The sequence below is a fragment of the Diadema setosum genome, chromosome 12, assembly GCF_964275005.1.
Source record: "Diadema setosum chromosome 12, eeDiaSeto1, whole genome shotgun sequence".
NCBI lineage: Eukaryota > Metazoa > Echinodermata > Echinoidea > Diadematoida > Diadematidae > Diadema > Diadema setosum.
The window spans coordinates 24776554-24793759 of NC_092696.1; the positions used below are offsets into that span (position 1 = coordinate 24776554).

Here is a 17206-nt window from a genome sequence, read left to right on the forward strand (position 1 = left end):
TGTATAATGTAAGATTCTCCTTCGATAATAAAGGAAAACAATGAAGTGTTCTTAATGTATTTTGAGTCCATCTCGTTTTAAGGTGTAGGCCTAATGATTTAGATTCATTTCATAATAGGCCTATTGTGAATGTTTATTTATGGCAAGAGGTTGGAAAAAAATACTAATCTTGAACCTCCTCTACCCCCCCCCCCCTAAAAAAAAAATGATTTTGTTGAATAGATGAATTGATTCAGTCCTATATACGAAATTGAGCATCATGACTTGGATAAACAAAAAGTAATTGCTGCGCCCGGTAAGGGACTCGAACCCGTGACCCTCAGATTAAAAGTCTGATGCTCTACCGACTGAGCTAACCGGGCTTTGCAGATACAGTCGTATAGCAATTCGTTTTCGAAGGTGTTGGCGTGCAATGAGAAATTTGTGAGTAGAGTAATAAGCCAGTTCGTAATTAGCTCATGAACGCATTGGTACGTGGCCTTTCTTTTTTTTCTCAGTTGGTTAGGCACTTCACTCGTTTTCAAAGCGGCATAATGCATTATAAGCTTGCCTGACGTAACAATTTATGGAATTCATGTTCAAACAAAGAATGAACTTGTGTTTAGATCAGGTGACCAGAATACTCCATCAGTTGACAATTTAGCAGGCATCCATTTCATTGTTTTGTATTGAATGCAGTAACAGCCTATTTCCTTTTATATTGCGAAATACCATTCTTGCTGTCAGGTGGATGTGCTGGCAAGCACCATTTAGATATGGATCACGTGAATAATCATTGCATCACAGATGCTTATCTCAGTGAATTTACAAATCAAAATGCCTGTTGGTACAAATGACCCTTTTCTGCTCATGCGCAAAGTGGAATTACGAACAGGTCTATTACTTCGGCCCATAAACGCATTGACTAAAACAACAAAGATTATTAGAGTTACATTCTACTTCGATCGTCGAAATGGGATTTGTCCTCCTTTCTATTTCGTTTCCAAAACCAATTAGAATTCATCTTTGTGTTTCTTCTTGGTTTCGCTCCTTCATTTTTTTTTTCTTGGAGCTGCCTGCGAGGTGCTGCCGGTAAGGGTCTCCTAATGGTGTTCTGCGTGTACCTCTGCGGGCAAACCCTCGCGAGTCACTCGGAACAAATTTTGAGCAATGGCATGCTCAAGGCCTTGTCATACCTTATCTAGGGAAGTTTTGCGGGTTGACTCGCTCCTTCATTTTTTTCTTTAAAGCATGTATTCTTTTTCTCGAACTGCTGTTTCTCTGTCTTCCTTCATTACTCTTCGATGATCTTTTCAATTGTCTGTCCTTCAGATCATTGTGTTGATGGAATCTTTCGGTCCTTTGTAAAAAAATAAATTGTCCATCACTTAATCAACTTTTGTGAGCACGTAAACAAAATATTGCGATTTCTGCATTTTATGAGAACCTGTCAAAAATAATAATTTACGAGATATTCAGTATACTCATTCAGCGTGTGATGGCGGTATTGGAATCACGGTCATTAAACTTCATATCTATATAAAATTATAATAAGAACAATAACAACAGTGATAAGCCGTATGTACCTTTATAAAGAATAGCAAATCAATATTCATTCAAGGTTGTGTCAGTGCTGTTCCTATTATACATGCATGGATCGAAGGTCCTATGTTATGAAGAACCTGATTTTTTTTTCCCTATAATGATATATGTAATTTTTTTCCTCTTTTTTTTTTTTCCTTCTTTCTTTGCACCGTTAAGTAATCACCGTCCTTAATGCTAGATATTTGATGAGGTAGTCCCTTTGGTAGCTCACACAGGAAGCTATACAGGGATAAACTGAGCCGTCGGCAGGAGTGGAAGTGCAATCCCCTACATATACAGCGTATAATAGTGATAGGGACACCCCTTGACAGTTTATCACAAACAAGACACATTATACCGGGTCAGTGGCGTATCTAGGGAAAACGGCGCCCGGGGCAAGCACGAAAATTGCGCCCCTAATTTCTAAAAAAGTGTTCAACCCCAACACCATCCCGGTAGGGACTTTAAACAAAGTCCACATGATGCTTTTTCAAGCACTTAAAAGGGATCTTTTTTTGAGGGTGATTTAAATGTAATGAATTTTGATAGATTTTGGCGAGCGAGCGCAGCGAGCGAGCCGAAAAATTTTGTATTTCAGCTTACAAAACATGGAATTCTTGTCATTTTTTGCTTACCAAATCTTATAATTCTAATCAAGATAATATTATAGTGACGGCCTTATAGATAACGATTTACTATACAAAAAAACTGATGACTTTAAAAAATACTCTAAATTAGTGCGCGCGAGTGGGTTGAAATTTCCATGTCCTCGTCATCATCACGTATTGTTCTTATCTTTTTTTTATAAATTTTGGCGAGGAGCGAGCGCAGCGAGCGAGCCGAAAATTTTTGTATTTCAGCTTACAAAACATGGAATTCTCGTCATTTTTTGCTTATTAAATCTCACAATTATAGTGACGACCTTATAGATAACGATTTATACCAACAAACTGAGGACTTGACAAAATACTCTAAATTAGTACGAGCGAGTGAGCCGAAATTTGTATATTTCTGCGTCATCATTACGTTTTTTTCTTATCTTTTTTGATTTTTTTTTTGCGCCCCCCTCCCCCCTATGTTCGAAACCGTTGGCATCCTCTTTTGATCCAATCGGCGATCGCTTCAGAACGAATGAAACTGCAGTCGCTGCTCCGTGTAACATTTTTCCTGCTAAATATAAAATGACATGAGTGAACACAATAGACATTATCATTTTGTCCGCGTCATCGTCACGTTCTTATCTTCTTCTCTTTTTTTATACAAATTTTGGCGAGCGAGCGCAGCGAGCGAGCCCAAAATTTTTATATTTCAGTTTACAAATCATGAAACTCTTGTCATTTTTTGCTTATTAAATCTTACAATTCTAATCAAGATATAGTGACGGCCTTATAGATATTAACGATTTATACCAACAAAATGAGGACTTGAAAAAAATACTCTAAATTAGTACGAGCGAGTGAGCCGAAATTTGTATATTTCCGCGTCATCATTACGTTTTGTTGTTATCTTGTTTGATTCGGGGGTTTTTGCGCCCCCCCCCCCCCGTATGTTCGAAACCGTTGGCGCCTTCTTTTGATCCAATTGGCCGGGTGTCCCCCCAAAAAAGCGGAACGGTGGTTTTTCAGTACCTTTCGATCTAAAAGTGATATATTTATGAAGAGTTTGTTTGCAAAAACCGATAAGTCCATTTTTGAAGATTTTGAAGTAAGATTTCTGTCATAAAGTACAAAATAGTACCTTTTAAATGATATATTGGTCACTACATATAAAGGTATACATTTTTTAATTTATGGTGAAAAGAAGCACAAAATTTCTTTTTATTCTCTTTATTTTTCTTGACCTTTAATCGCAAATATCTCCATTTGGCAAATATGGACTTATCGGTTTTTGCAAACAAACTCTTCATTTTTTGACATCATTAAAAAGAGCACCTTCCGCAGAAGACAATGATACCAAAATCATTGAATTTGGTGCAGTACTTTTTATACTACGCTAATTTCTATAAATGCAGTCATTTTCAAATTTCGCCGGACTTTTGCAACTTATGAGATAATAATTTGGGCGCGACACGCGATCCATACGATGAATATTGTGTAAGCTCGGTGATCCATGTCAACAAAATATACAGCTTTCACACTGGGCGCGGGCCAGGAAAAAACAAAACAAAACAAACAAACAGTGTGTGTGTCTGTGTGCGCCCAATGATTTTGGTATCATTGTCTTTTGCGGAAGATGCTCTTTCTAATGATATCAAAAAATATATCACTTTCAGAACGCAAGGTACTGAAAATCCATCGTTCCGCTTTTTCTTTTTCTTTTTTTTTGGACACCCGGTATATACGAAAATTTCCTTTCATCCTTGAAGGAAAATGGGCTTTTATACCTGTACTGTACTGTATAGGCCCTACTCTAGTGAGATTTTTACACTAAAGATTTCGTCGACTTTTTCAAAATGCTATTGTATAGGCTGTCATTTTCTCATACAGATATTTTTGCAACTGAGGTCAGATGTCGCTTTTGCGAATTGACGTCGAGGCTTTGTGCTACATGCTCTCTTACTATACCCTAGTGTACGGCGAAATTTTCGCGTGTTGTTAAATGTGCGGTCCAACAGTGGTTCGCGAAATTCACGAAAATTACATTCACGTAAATAACAGCTTACAGTATATAAAACATCGATTCTTTTCCAGGGATGTAATTTCTTGAGTTCTCAGTGACGGAAAATGGGTAAAAGGGCTATAAAATCTCATACGCACGTTTATATGAAAATGAAACAACACAACTAAAAAAAAAAAAGCAAGCAAACAAGCAAAAAAAAAAAAAAAAAAAATCGTCGTCAAAAGATGGCGCTGTAACACTTAAAATGTTGGCCGAGTTACAAAAGTCATCTGTATAGGGCTCACACCTGTAAATAAAATGGACTGTCCCAGACCCCTTCACAAATTCGTACCAAAGATACCAAAATAAATGAAGAAAAAAATTAATTAAAAATCAATGATGTAGTTTGGCAAAAAACTGAAAAGCTGCAGATATTGAGTATGAATTCCTCTACAAACTGCATTTTGGTTGGAAGATGAAAGCTTTTCTGATGGAATTTGAGGGGACTATATTTCATTGGGTACGTGTACGGAAAATAGGTGATTTTTTGAGTGACAAGAACTCGTAGTCTGGCTTTGCGGACCCCTGGACAGAATTAGAGCAGAACAACCCACCCTGGCAATCTGATGGATGAAAGGTAATATCTCACTTATTCAGGTTAGTGAAGATGAAACACCTCATTTCTCCCAGCTATTTTAGAGAATTTTTTGAAATTTGAATTTTAACACACGTCTCTATGGGGAATTATTTACCCGTGTGAGCCCTATAGAGAATGCACGCAATACATGCAAGTCTATGGGAAGTATTCATCCCATACAAGCTCTGCTGGTTTATGTTGATCTTGTATTGTGTCAGATCTCTCTTCCTTTCTCCCCCTCCTCCTCCCTACTCCCCCCCCCCCCTCCCTCTACCTCTCTCCTCTACTTCCCCCCCCCCCAACTCTATCTTGCTACAATTTCTTTTCTTGATATTATGTTCTTGTGGTACTAGATCTTAGTAAATAGCAGTCATCAGTATCACACAACTTTGAATGACTTCTTGTATTGTGTATCTTGTATTGTGTCAGATCTCTTCCTCCCTCCCCCTTCTGCTCCCTACCCCCCTCCCTCTACCTCTCTCCTCTAACTCCCCCCCCCCCCCCCCACTCTTCCTTGCTATAATTTCTTTTCTTAATATTATGTTCGTGTGGTACTAGATCTTAGTAAATAGCAGTCATCAGTATCACACAACTTTGAATGACTGTGTTAATCTTGTATTGTGTATCTTGTATTGTGTCAGATCTCTTCCTCCCTCCCCTTCCCCTCCCTACCCCCTCTCTCTACCTCTCTCCTCTACTCCCCCCCCCCTCCTCAACTCTGCCTTGCTACTATTTCTTTTCTTAATATTATGTTCTTGTCACTAGATCTTAGTACATAGCAGTCAGTCATCAGTATCACACAACTTTGGATGACTGTGTTATTTTAATGTATTTCTTTGTTTTGACTACCACTGAAACAGCTCAAAATACATAAAGTTAGTCTGTTTGACAAAACAAAGTCTTATCAAGTACTTTGTAGGCTATAAGGTGATGATGACACACCCACAATCAAGGATAAATGCCTGGATCTATGTATTCATCTTATGAAGAACTGATCAAAACTGCAAGATTTATTTTAAAAAAACCCTAAAGGGCATGATTTTTTAAAAGTGTCCCTTTGAGAAGCTTTATAATCCTTGAAAGTGTAATTTCTCATATGATGTAGGGGCAAATATCATAAAAAACACATTTATGATGTTTAAAAGTCAAATAAGAAATATGACCTCCACTATAGGGCTCACACCTGTAAATAAAATGGACTGTCCCAGACCCCTTCACAAATTCGTACCAAAGATACCAAAATAAATGAAGAAAAAAATTAATTAAAAATCAATGATGTAGTTTGGCAAAAAACTGAAAAGCTGCAGATATTGAGTATGAATTCCTCTACAAACTGCATTTTGGTTGGAAGATGAAAGCTTTTCTGATGGAATTTGAGGGGACTATATTTCATTGGGTACGTGTACGGAAAATAGGTGATTTTTTGAGTGACAAGAACTCGTAGTCTGGCTTTGCGGACCCCTGGACAGAATTAGAGCAGAACAACCCACCCTGGCAATCTGATGGATGAAAGGTAATATCTCACTTATTCAGGTTAGTGAAGATGAAACACCTCATTTCTCCCAGCTATTTTAGAGAATTTTTTGAAATTTGAATTTTAACACACGTCTCTATGGGGAATTATTTACCCGTGTGAGCCCTATAGAGAATGCACGCAATACATGCAAGTCTATGGGAAGTATTCATCCCATACAAGCTCTGCTGGTTTATGTTGATCTTGTATTGTGTCAGATCTCTCTTCCTTTCTCCCCCTCCTCCTCCCTACTCCCCCCCCCCTCCCTCTACCTCTCTCCTCTACTTCCCCCCCCCCCAACTCTATCTTGCTACAATTTCTTTTCTTGATATTATGTTCTTGTGGTACTAGATCTTAGTAAATAGCAGTCATCAGTATCACACAACTTTGAATGACTTCTTGTATTGTGTATCTTGTATTGTGTCAGATCTCTTCCTCCCTCCCCCTTCTGCTCCCTACCCCCCTCCCTCTACCTCTCTCCTCTAACTCCCCCCCCCCCCCACTCTTCCTTGCTATAATTTCTTTTCTTAATATTATGTTCGTGTGGTACTAGATCTTAGTAAATAGCAGTCATCAGTATCACACAACTTTGAATGACTGTGTTAATCTTGTATTGTGTATCTTGTATTGTGTCAGATCTCTTCCTCCCTCCCCTTCCCCTCCCTACCCCCTCTCTCTACCTCTCTCCTCTACTCCCCCCCCCCCCTCCTCAACTCTGCCTTGCTACTATTTCTTTTCTTAATATTATGTTCTTGTCACTAGATCTTAGTACATAGCAGTCAGTCATCAGTATCACACAACTTTGGATGACTGTGTTATTTTAATGTATTTCTTTGTTTTGACTACCACTGAAACAGCTCAAAATACATAAAGTTAGTCTGTTTGACAAAACAAAGTCTTATCAAGTACTTTGTAGGCTATAAGGTGATGATGACACACCCACAATCAAGGATAAATGCCTGGATCTATGTATTCATCTTATGAAGAACTGATCAAAACTGCAAGATTTATTTTAAAAAAACCCTAAAGGGCATGATTTTTTAAAAGTGTCCCTTTGAGAAGCTTTATAATCCTTGAAAGTGTAATTTCTCATATGATGTAGGGGCAAATATCATAAAAAACACATTTATGATGTTTAAAAGTCAAATAAGAAATATGACCTCCACTATAGGGCTCACACCTGTAAATAAAATGGACTGTCCCAGACCCCTTCACAAATTCGTACCAAAGATACCAAAATAAATGAAGAAAAAAATTAATTAAAAATCAATGATGTAGTTTGGCAAAAAACTGAAAAGCTGCAGATATTGAGTATGAATTCCTCTACAAACTGCATTTTGGTTGGAAGATGAAAGCTTTTCTGATGGAATTTGAGGGGACTATATTTCATTGGGTACGTGTACGGAAAATAGGTGATTTTTTGAGTGACAAGAACTCGTAGTCTGGCTTTGCGGACCCCTGGACAGAATTAGAGCAGAACAACCCACCCTGGCAATCTGATGGATGAAAGGTAATATCTCACTTATTCAGGTTAGTGAAGATGAAACACCTCATTTCTCCCAGCTATTTTAGAGAATTTTTTGAAATTTGAATTTTAACACACGTCTCTATGGGGAATTATTTACCCGTGTGAGCCCTATAATGATTATCTAAAGGCCGTGTCACACCTTTCCGGGCAAGCTACGCGGGCTTTTTGCGAGTATGGATTTTCCAGCACGCAGGAGAATTTTCTGCGGGCCGACAAGAATGTTTGCGAGTTTCGCACTTGTGTCTTACTTGCTAGACGCGTGCTACTTACCTTCTACTTGCGTGTATTCCGTGTGACCTGCGTGAGAGCTTTGGAACCAATCCGTTTTCTGTTACGAGCGACTTACGGATAGTGCCTTGGAGTTGCCTGCGAGGTGCTGCCGGTAAGGGTCTCCTAATGGTGTTCTGCGTGTACCTCTGCGGGAAAACCCACGGAACAAGTTTTGAGCAATGGCATGCTCAAGGCCTTGTCATACCTTATCTGGGGAAGTTTTGCGGGTTGACTTGCGGGGAAATAAATTTTCTACCCGGAGCTCTCCGCAGTTGGTCCGCACCTGACAGTACCTAGCGCATATCTCGCCCGTAGTTGCCCGGAGGTGCGCACGCAAGTCTGATTTTTCCCGCAGCCAAGTTTTGAGCATGACCAAAAATTTTTCCGGGGATTGCCCGCAGAGGTCCACGCAGAAAGCCAGTAAGAGGCCCTCAGCAGCAGCACCTCGCAGGCAACTTCCACGCAGGTACTTCGCAGTTCCCGTGTGCGGCCAAGACAATGACATTCTGTGGGACTTCTGCCATTCCTTCAGAGGAATTCCTTCACTTAGATGTCAGCCCCCACGCGCCTGTCACGCAGGTCACATAGAATACCCTCAAGTATTCCCGCAAGTATACCCGCAAGTATTGCTGGAACGCGTCCAGCAAGTAAGACACAGGCAAAACTTGCCCAAATCCTAATTGTCCGCCCTCAGATATTGCCCGGTATGCTGGAAAATGCCCGGAAACGGTGTGACAGGGCCTAGTGACATGATTGCGGGTAAAAAGGATTTGCGTGCCCACCTCCGGGCGACTACGGTTGAGATAATTACTGTCATGTGCGGGTCACCTGCGGGGACATCCGGGTAGTAAAAATTGTTCCTCGCAAATCGCACGCAAGGCTTGCTCGGAAAGGTGTGACACGGCCTTTAGACAAACAGATACAATCACTTCGTGACAACACTACAGTCGATACCTGAATTTTTAAACCACAACGGAATGCTTTGCCAAAATACAAAGTAGAGCGATTGTTGTAATGTATACGATGCTCTTATGTCCAGGAAAATTAGTTCCATTTCATATTTTATTCAGTCATTTTGTTCTGTCTCTGTGACATCACATATTGTTGAAGGTATCCACGGAAGATATCCAATGAAAAGAGAGGGCGGCGTGTAGAATAAACCAAAACATCAGCATCACATAAGTCTTCCAAACTATAAATTGTCCGACTTTCCTCACACTTGCACTGAGAGTTTTCATTAGTGGGAACTCTCCATGATATTACTTACTCCACATAAATAATTTGTGCAAATTTTCCTGTAATCATAGTCTTCTCCGAATAACATGGAGCTTTTTGATGTTATGGAAATCTGAATTTAGGACGTCCCGAGCGTAAAATGAGAACATCCTTCCCCTCCTCTCTCCCGCAATCCCTGTCTTTTGGCCTATCTTCGATACCGTAATGTCCCGCTCTCTTTCCTTTCCATTCCCGATGCGAAAACTGCAGATACAAATGATCATTTGTCAGGTACATGTAGGGCTCACACCTGTAAATAAAATGAAATGTCCCAGACCCCTTCACAAATTCGTACCAAAGATACCAAAATAAATGAAGAGAAAAATTAATTAAAAATCAGTGATGCAGTTTGGAAAAAAAATTGAATAGCTGTAGATATTGAGTATGAATTCCTCTACAAACTGCATTTTGGTTGGAAGATGAAAGCTTTTCTGATGGAATTTGAGGGGACTTTATTTCATTGGCTGCATGTATCGAAAAATAGGTGATTTTTTGAGTGACAAGAACTCGTAGTCTGGCTTTGCGGACCCTTGGACAGAGCTTGAGCCGAAGAACCTGCCTTGAAAATTTGATGGGTGAAAGGGTATATCTCACTTATTCAGGTTAGTGAATATGAAACACCTTATTTCTCCCCAGCTATTTTACAGATTTTTTTTTGGAAATTTGAATTTTAACACACGTCTCTATGAGGATTTATTTACCCGTGTGAGCCCTGTATAATGGGTTGATGGGTGGGGAAAAAAGGTACTCCCAATGGTGTTCTGAAAATAACGCCATCTCTTGGTCATCTCATTTCAGGTTTCTCCAGCCAGCCCGCTTTTCTCGCAATTTTGGCATTCTTCCTTCCCTCATCTATCGCATTTCCTATGTTGTATCCTGTTCCGATATATCACACTCCGATACAAGAAGGGAATAAACATCTAATCACCATCAGTGAGTAGTGAGCCATTGCATCTATCGTGTTTCTCAATTTAGATCCAGATTATTTTCATTGCCGTGTTCACACTTTTCGAAATTTCCGTAAATTTCCGCTCTCATGAGCTACGAGACACTAACATTTCAACACATTACATTGTTAAAGGGATCATACAGTTTTGGTTGAGACCTATATCAGGTTTCTAACTTTTTTTTTTTCTTGAGATAATGAGAAACCTCGTATAAAATATAAAAGAACATGTAATTCTATGACGAATTCAACGTTTATTTGATGAAAATTGGTTATGAAATGGCTTAGATATCCCAAAAAGAGCGATTCTAATAAAGTGTGGGACCAACACTTTATTACTATCGCTCTATTCTACTTTGATTTCGGATGTTTCAGTCATTCCTAACCCGATTTCACCGATTTTCATCAAATAAACTTTGAATTCCTCTTAAAATGGTATGCTCTGTACATATCATAAGTGTTTTCTTGGTATCTCGCAAAAAGTTAAAAGCCCAATTCTCATCTCCACCAATATTGTACCATCCCTTTAATAACTTTAAGTATAGAAAAAAAAAATCATATTGACGTAGTCTCTTATTATGATCAATTCCAAATATCAGGATTTGTGTGGAAACCGAGTTTTAGGAAAGAAAGAAATAAGAGCGAAGAGGAAGAGAGAGAGAGAGAGAGAGAGAGAGAGAGAGAGGTAACATGGGAAGGATTAGGAGCTGGTATACATTGACAGTGGAGATATAATCATTTAAGCTCCTTCAAAACATAATGTGTATAAAATTGATTATCATTTAACTCTACAAATTGTATGGTAATTCCTGGTCATTTCAGTTCTATAAAAAGACTGATATTATGTAAACATACACAACATTCATCAGTAACATTGTCCTTTGTGTATTTGTGATGAAATCATTCTTCCTGTGCTTTATTATTGTTAGACATAATATATTGCAACCTTTAGAGTGCAATGCATGTAGCCTACATGTATCAGAAACCCCAAGCAAAGAAAACAGAAATATTATCAAAACAAAACTTTGTCTCTTTACATCTCTAAGTGAAGAAAGAAGGAACAGAGATGTACATACACAAAATCCCTGACATCACTTTGTCAACATGCACTAAAAAAATGACACACTCCCGCGGGTACATACACATAGATTACGTGACATATCACAATGACCAAAAGATTTAAACCAAACAATCACTACAATCACAATCAGAGACAATAAAAAAAAACAAAAAAACAACGGGTTAACACTCCAATCTGCTACCACGCAGGTCGCGTTACCAGACGATATGGTTCAGTAAAAATAATCGAACAAACTTCCTCAATAGCTTATTTTTTGCTTTACTCAAGGTGAATTTAAGGGATATTCCCTGTCCATGGAGCTATTATCCACAGCGATGGCACTCCTTATAGCAGTCATAAAAGAATGAAAGAAAACAACTCATAGTATTATGCTCATTGAAATGGAACAAACTTTTGTCTATCAAAATAATCATCCGACAATGCAACGTTTTTGTGATGCCACTTCAGAATCCAATCTACAGCATTGACTTATTATCGAGCATATAACCCAACTATATCAAAACTGGAGAATTTCATCAAGATCACATCGTAAAATGGGAAAGTCACATTTTCACTACTAAAACGATAATGTAACCACTCACATTACGCAAACTTCTTGAGGCGATGATGTTATTTATCACATGCCTCTATCCACTGAGGTCAAACAGTATTATGTCCATCCAGCGTATATCTAACTCGTGTATAGAATTGTGATAGCTTCCCAGCAAACACATAACGTTTTCAGAACGTTTCCTCAACATTCTTTTTTTTTTTTTTTTTAATTGCCGTACGTCTTCGTCTAAAAACAGACGTTTTTAAAACGTACATAATCAACGTCAAAGTTTGGACTTAGCATTTACCGCGAAGCAAAGATTGTTTTTTTTTTTTTTTTTTGAAAACGTTTCTAAAACGTCAATGGACGTTACAAAATGAAACGACGTTATCGGACGTTACAAAGTTACACGTCCGGTACCTTACGTGTACAAAACGTCTTTCCCGGACCTATTTCATGGTGAACATTTGATAAACGTGTTGAAACGTCTAATTCCATTTAGCAGTGGAGCATGGGGAAGGTTGTCAATGTTAAACTAAGTTTGTATTTGTGTGCAAACCATTATGTTGCATTGCTGCTGCACGTATACTTCTGATCTCAGTTACATTAAACATAGTCTTAGGTTAGCTTTCCCATGTGAGAGCTATTCATTTCAGTGACTAAGTTTCCTCCCACATAACATTATGACAAGGATGTAATAAAGAAAAGAAAAAAATGTCTTTATAGCTTTTTGATCTGGGGGAACACGTGCGTGTGCGTGGTTCGTTACAGAGGAATCCGTTATAACAAACTTCTCGGGACCGGCATTTTTCTTTTGTTATATCGAAATTTCGTTATAAAGGAACAAATAAACAGAAAACGTAGAACCGATAATGCAGCGTCCTGAATTTTCACTTCGTTGTAACCGGAATTTCGTTATAGCCGTGTTCGTTATAACGGGAGTGCACTATAGTACCAATCGTCCCATTCAAACAGACCGAATCGCCAATCCACGGTGGGAATATTTTGTCGCAATGTTGACAGAGAAAGTTTGTGCGTTGTTCTATATTGTACTACAGTAATTTATCTACTGTGACAGCAAACTCAATGAGCAATAAGTTGCATTTTCCAATGTTCTGAGAAAAAAAGAAGGTTCCACTGAAAAGCATTGCTTGTAACTGTTCACAACTCACACTAATCGAAGTTAAAACTTAGACTTTCTTGATTACAAAAGTAGAATATAAAGTAATCATAAACAGGAAGGACAAGACAGAAAATATACAAGCAGAAACAAACATTAAAGTGAAAGTAAAATGCCCATAAGTTGCTAATGAGAAATTGGAACAAAGAAGATCGCGAAAGTGGCTCGGAATATCTAGTGATTCAGTGTAGCTGTTTAGTATAGGCTGTTCTGATGAAATCTTGCATTTCGTTACCTAATGAAAAATCCACGAATATATATATATATATATATATATATATATATATATATATATATATATGTATATATATATATATATTTATTTATATATATATATGTATATACATATATATTTGATCAGTTAGAAACACTGCCTCAGTTGGAATAAAGAAGAAACAAGGTTCATTTGTTGTTAAAAGAATTCATTAAGAGAGCATTTTTTTTTAATTTCGCAATCAAGAGAGTTCTAAAATTTGGGCCTGCGTATATGAATGTAAAATTTCTCAAGAGCTAAGTAAATAAAAATCATCAGACTGCCAACTAGCATACTTGGGGAATGATTCATTTCTCGGAAATATATGGAGTCGAAGCTATGTGGGAGTGTATCATTATTGTGCATAAACACGAAATGTCTCAATTGGAACAAATCACAAGACAATAAGACTATTTGGTAAGAAGACTAAAAACTACAGTCTGTTCATCATTCCTTATACATTGTCCTGCCTTGGCTCGCCTGGTCGAATCAGTGTTTCTGATTCTATTGTGCATGGTCATCAGACTGCCAACTAGCATACTTGGGGAATGATTCATTTCTCGGAAATATATGGAGTCGAAGCTATGTGGGAGTGTATCATTATTGTGCATAAACACGAAATGTCTCAATTGGAACAAATCACAAGACAATAAGACTATTTGGTAAGAAGACTAAAAACTACAGTCTGTTCATCATTCCTTATACATTGTCCTGCCTTGGCTCGCCTGGTCGAATCAGTGTTTCTGATTCTATTGTGCATGGTTTATAATACGTTTTCATGATTTCATCGAACTTGTGCTAGATAGCCTTCAGACATTTTGATAGAACGCCCATCACTAATATATTTGCCTAATCAATCAAGAATTTAATCTGAAAATGAAATAAGGTTCATTAATTTTAGAGAAAAAAGTGCGTACTATCGAGCCTTCGGAATTATGAAACTTCTAAATGACACGCAGTAACCAAAAATTTTATACGCTCCTGATGGATTGGGTGCTGGTGCACAGTTGTCATGGTAACTTGGTAATAATCGCAAGTAGCAGTCGGCGCTGCCACAAACTATGCTTAGATTTAACTCAGAGACTTTTTCTGTTCGAGATTCCTCTTGCAAACGAGGTACACTATCTTTAAAACATTCCTTCGAAGCTTGCAGTGTTGTTCTTGGAATCCAATGTAAGATAGTCGCTTGCATCTATCATAGAAAGTATATACTTCCATGCAGTATAGGATTTGGGTTTCTTTCCGTTGGGAATTTAAGGAACAACCTTTTTCTGTCCCGTCCTCACACACACACACACACACACACGCACACACACACACACACACACACACACACACACACACACACACACACACACACACACAAAACCACCACCACCAAAAACACACCGAATTTAAAGCATCCTAATTAAGATGATGTAATAATAATAATTATAATAATGACATCTTTATAGCGGATATAACAAATGAATGTTCCCTATGCGCTTTACAATCTCATCACAAAACATACTGTAATCAGCAATTTACTTTCAATACAAACATACATGTACAAAGAAAAAAAGGAAATATCAATTCACAAATCATGTTGCAATCTGCAATAAGTAAAAATTGGTTATAACATTAGAGAGTTCATTGAATTTGGCCTGAAAGTTCATGCATAATAAAACTTCTTAAAATACTTTGGTGTTGGCATCATTAATAATGAACTTGATGTACTTTTCTTCCTATAAAAATTATGAACTAAAACAGTCTACACTTATTGCTTATATACACACTTTCAGCACTTATATATAAGGCAATATGATGTCCATTAAAAATGGATATCAGAAGAAAATGAATACTGAAATTTGACCGAAGCTATGACTTTTCATATTAAATGCTATCACACACACACACACACACACACACACACAAAGATATTTCAAAATAGGGGAGATTGTGATAGCTAGATGCAGGAGGCCTATTCAGTCCTCCTGTTTTAATCTTCTCACAACTTTCGCGTGAAAATAAACTCTAGACGTTCATGGGAAATCTTGTGTACAATTTCACGAAAAGAAGCCGGCATCTTGTTTAGAAAATGGCCTTGAAAATATTTCCTAAGTTTTCTCAAATATTTTTGATATTATTTTCCATGTACTTAGAAACGGAATTTATGTCTATTTCATATATGCATATATATATAGTCAAATTCACTTACATCAATTTGTAATATTACAGTAATAAAGTGTAATATTACAAATTGATGTAAAATAAATTGACGAGAATTCACACACGCACACACACACACACACACACACACACGCACGCACACGCACACACGCACACACACACACACAAATTAATGAAAAGTGGTTATCTCCTCACTTGATTAGCTTCTTAAGCATGTCACAGCAGCGCAGAACAATTATGTGCAGATATATCGTACCTGTTTGTTTTTAATGTGAAGGCTTAAAGCAAATGAGGATAAGTAAACATAATATGCCACATAAATTAATTTGTCATCCGAAATGATAATGAAAATGACAAGATGCAAAAATTATATAGCTCTTATGACCAAAATGTTTCACAGCGCTTTACAAGTAACTAAAGAGAAACAAACATGTAAATCGACTACAAGCATGACAAGTTAAATAATCCACAATTACATAATCATTTATTTTGTTCTGTACTTGGAATAAGTGGTTTTGAGTTAACATTCTTACTTGACACAAACATTGGCACGTTCATAATTAAATGGATCTGTCTGTTTAAAAAAGCCGAGTGAGACTTGACAAGAGTCAAATATCTCACACACTTGATTTTTGTTAAGTGGATGACCAGTGGAAGCAGCTGACTCGTGGAGTAAAGCAGTGTTACACAACAAGCTGAGTTCCTGAGGAAGGAACACCGATGAAAATTTAAACCAGGCATGCACGCACTCCGCTATTTAAAAGGGTTTGGAAATTCCCCTTGGTGTTGAGCACGCTTGTGTATTATGTGCATCCGTGTAATTAAGAATTTTGTTTTTGTGTGCTTGAAAGCTATACGATTAGTCTTGTGCGTCTGCTTACGTGTGTTTACGAGAATGGGGAGACGCGCTGTCTCCGGCTGATTTCAAAGTGTCACTTTGACCTTCTAATGAAGTTGGTACCAGACATCAGCAGACTCATTACGGGGAAGTTAGGGCCGGATAAAGTAATGCCACTCGAACAGGGAAATACAAATTAATACAATCTTCCTTCCTCCACTCAGAGGGGGCAGCAAATAGTTATCGTTTTTTCTTATCTTTCTTGCTGAAATATATGAAAAGCCTTCTTGGTGTTTCCCCCATCTTAATGGTCCTAGCTTTGGACGTCTTTTTCTGCACGTTTTATTCAGACAAAAAATGTGATTATATTATCAGAATGCTGTCGTTCTGAGCCATGTCTAAGCTGATAGAATCATTTGCATGAAATAAGTGAGATTAATTTGTAAAATGATCAATTTACTTTTCAATTCATCACGGTTACTTTTGTTGTATTAATTTGAATAATGTCATTGATTTATTTATTATCTATTCATTACCATTCCAAATAAAAGATGATTTAACAAAGATAAGGGAAAATATTGTACTGAAACCCAAACAAATTTCTACTATAATAGTCACTGGAGGCACCCGTTATCTATGATACAGTCATACAACCCAGCTTTGATACCAACTATAACTCTTATGTTACTGATTGACTGGTCAATAAGTTTGATCCTCATTAATCAACCATTGCTCTGTGTATGATGTTTTCCAGCATGGTCACTTCAATTTGCTCTTCATCACTTCTTCACTGACATGACAAGTGCTTCAACCAGACTTTTCG

General features: G+C 37.7%; 1 non-coding gene across 1 annotated transcript; it reads right to left on the reverse strand.

Annotated features, from left to right (window-relative positions):
* Positions 1-289: 289 nt before the first annotated feature.
* On the reverse strand, positions 290-362 carry Trnak-uuu (transfer RNA lysine (anticodon UUU)). The gene has a single exon. It is a non-coding gene; the product is annotated as a tRNA-Lys (tRNA).
* Positions 363-17206: the final 16844 nt, after the last annotated feature.